This window comes from Engraulis encrasicolus, chromosome 14, assembly GCF_034702125.1.
Source record: "Engraulis encrasicolus isolate BLACKSEA-1 chromosome 14, IST_EnEncr_1.0, whole genome shotgun sequence".
Taxonomy (NCBI): domain Eukaryota; kingdom Metazoa; phylum Chordata; class Actinopteri; order Clupeiformes; family Engraulidae; genus Engraulis; species Engraulis encrasicolus.
The window spans coordinates 18,633,567-18,636,713 of record NC_085870.1 but is presented as its reverse complement, the minus strand read 5'-3'; the positions used below and the strand labels follow the sequence as shown (position 1 = coordinate 18,636,713).

At 45.7% G+C, this 3,147-nt stretch overlaps 1 protein-coding gene across 2 annotated transcripts in view; it reads left to right on the top strand.

The window, feature by feature from the left end:
* The first annotated feature begins 782 nt into the window (after window positions 1-782).
* The window catches only part of plxna1b (plexin A1b), a 367,657-nt gene continuing 365,292 nt past the window's right edge, over window positions 783-3,147 (top strand). For both annotated transcript variants that reach the window (XM_063215125.1, XM_063215124.1), the window contains exon 1: window positions 783-923. The gene's annotated coding sequence lies outside the window, so the exon portion shown is untranslated. The remainder of the gene's footprint in view (window positions 924-3,147) is intronic.

Below are 3,147 nucleotides of genomic sequence, written 5' to 3'. Positions count from 1 at the left end.
CTTCACTGTAAAACATTGCAGCCAGTTGACCATAAAAAATATCAGTTGCCTTGCTGCCTTAAGTTTGTAAGTTAACTCAACTTAAGAAATCCCTCAGCTGAGTTAAGCAAATCCCCCCCGCCCCGTGTCAGGTTCTTTGACTCTCTTAATCCACAGAGCATAAGATGACAAAAGTAACCTGGATGAATGGTACAAATTAAAGGGTTAAAGAATCTATGCAAATGTGCTGTTGTGTATGGAATGCTGTGTGACAGCAGATAGTTTCAACAACGGGTGAGTGACTGAGGCCAGTGCTTATGGTGAGTTTTGGCGTGAGATTGGTGAGTGTCAGGCAGCTCAACACTTCTTCACACAATCCTCCATGTCCGCGTGCACCCACCCAAAGGGGAGCCCCTAGGAGCATATGGACACTTTAATGCGGATGCCTCCATTCTGTCAAAGGGAGTTAATCCTCTTGGATGGAGGTGTCACGTCACCCCTTTGACTGCATGAATCAACAACACGAGCATGGCCACGGGATATATGACATGCAATAAAGTCTTCAAGCAACGTGTAGCCATTTAATAAGCACAATTCTGTGCATGAGGGTAATATGTTCAAAGCAATTAGGTCAGAGTCAGAGTGCAAAAAAAATGCATGCAGTTGTCGGCGTTTCTCAAAGTGAGTCGACGCACTGTCGCCCTCTATTGGTGATTTGAGGTAACGCATCGTTCCAGCGCAGCCCCTGCAAAACTCAGATCGAGGCTGGGTCTCACGTCGGACGCCAGCGCTGCATTCCACACCAGGCTCTCTCTCTCGCACACACACCGGGAGAAACCTCCGTACTGAACTAACCCATACAGCCTCACTCGGGAGTGGATATGTCTGCAAGTTTTGGAATTTAAACATGGAATGGATATCTAACCCAAAGATCACTTGAACTGGTAAGTTAAGTCGATCGATCGACATGGGTACACCCGCAACAACTTCAAAAGGAGTGATTGGATTCATTTATTTGCTGGTACCAAATGCTGTTCGCTTCTCTTGCCGACTACTACTTTGGGAATCCGTTGTTTTCTCGCCTTTCCCGAGTCTTATCTAGCGTTGGTGTTTGATTCTCTCAATTGGCTTTTAGTTGGCTTCGAGAGGTAAATGTAAGGGTAACGTTTTACATTTCTGTAACAAATTATGGGCGCGTAAAAAGGCAAAATAGTATGGAGTGCTGGTGGCGGCGAAGTCATTTGTTGCACCAAAAGCGTTAGTCGCTAGTGATAGAAATTGCTGGCTATGTTTTCCACTTCGTTTGCGCTGAAATCTGTAGAAATTTAGATCTATTCTCCGAGGTTTTACGCAGACTACTTCGTCCCTCATGTTCACGCTGAGAGCCTGGAATGTGAGCCTACTCACACGAGCAAGCGGGCGGTTGGTGTTCGAGCTATTAGGCTATCCACCCGTCATTTATTTCGGGAGATTGTTGCAATGTATTTGCATAGCAACTGAGGCTACATTTTTGCAGTATTTTTGTGTAAGTGTCGCAGTTGTTCTCTTTGGTGATCTGGTCATTTAATGTAGCACACACGGAACACCGCGTTATCTGTGTTCAAACTACTGTCTTTAATTAAATGAACACACCAACGGTGCAACTGGAATAGTCTGTTGGAGGAGGAAACGCGGATTTTCTGGAGGCTGACATCCTGAATCATTTAAGGCAGAGTGAGAGATGGGCGAGGATCAGCCGTGGAATCCAGCGCATTTCTGCTGGTGGAGAAGGCATTTGTCTTCTTGCCACAGATAACCGGAGAGCTCTGAGAAGCATGTTTCCACCAAGATCGTGTCCTCTCCTTCCCCATGCGTTAAGCCCCTAAACTGAAGAAAATGTATCTTATGGAAAACATTAAGATGCGGATGTTGTTGGCGGAAATTAAACGCTATTTGTTTTGCAAGGACGTTCAGTTACAGTGTTGACATTTTGGTATAATTCATGGTTAGTCTATGGACTGAGAAATGAAGCCTCTTTTCGCAGCCCTGTCTGTGTCAGTCTGTGATTGGAATGCCTTATTGCGGAGCGAGCTATTTAAGAGGCTCCGAGTCTTCCCGTGGGTGTGTTAATCGGTCCCCCATTTAATAACATAAACCAACAACTCATTTTCAGAGGCGCTTACAAACTACACGGCTGTTGACACAATTACGCACAGGGTCGTAGAACCGTATAGTTGAGCCTTTAGTGCTTAGTGTTTTTTGTCCGTTTGGTTCAGCTATGGACTAATTGATCTCCGAAAACCCAGCAAAAAAACCACAATTTGCTGTATTTACAGTGCCACGATGCAGGCATTGGATTCTTAATACAAACCGTTGAAAAAGGATTTGATTCGACATAGCAGACACCCATTCACCCTGGCCAGTGCATCTATTATCGCCTCTGTGTGACGGTTTGGAGCATGACGGACATTCAGATGTAAATGGTAAATGTGTGTGTTCATGCGTGATTTAATTGTTTGTTAAGGAGGAGGTGAGAGTCCTCCAGACTGCTGGAAATCTCTCGTCAAGCGCATACCTCACAGGAGCACTTGATTACGAGAATCTTTGCGTTCTGGCGAATCTACGAGATGAGGATGAACTCCAAACTCGATGTTACAATGGTATGGTAGAGACAATTCTGACTGCAACTTGCGCTTTGGGTAGGGCGGTCGACTTGGCATCCACCAATCCCCTTCGTCCTGTTGCCAAGTAAATTAAATGCCCCTGCTGTGACATTCTTGTCAGGAATTAAGTGGGCACGTCACGACATTGCCCTGACGGCATTTCTCTTTTCCTCGAGTTGACCCTGTTGCTTAACATAGATTTATATATAGCGTGTAAGCTGCCTGATGATTGTGCAATTGCTTCCCCACTGACATTACATACCGCGTTTTCTACCCGTAGGCCCTATATGCCTGTTGCGGATGTATACGTTATCCCCATATGAGATGCATACATCATAAATGATACGAGTGGGGATACGGATTTGATTGTTAAGACAGGCAGGAACCCACATTCTTCCGCCGATGTGATAGCCTCGGCTGGGCTTGTGGTTTAAAATCGTTCTGCACACCAGTCATGTGCTCCTCAGCCCCCGTCCTCGCCATTACCTTTTATTCTTCCACCAGTCAGTTGAGTGTGCTGTGCAGG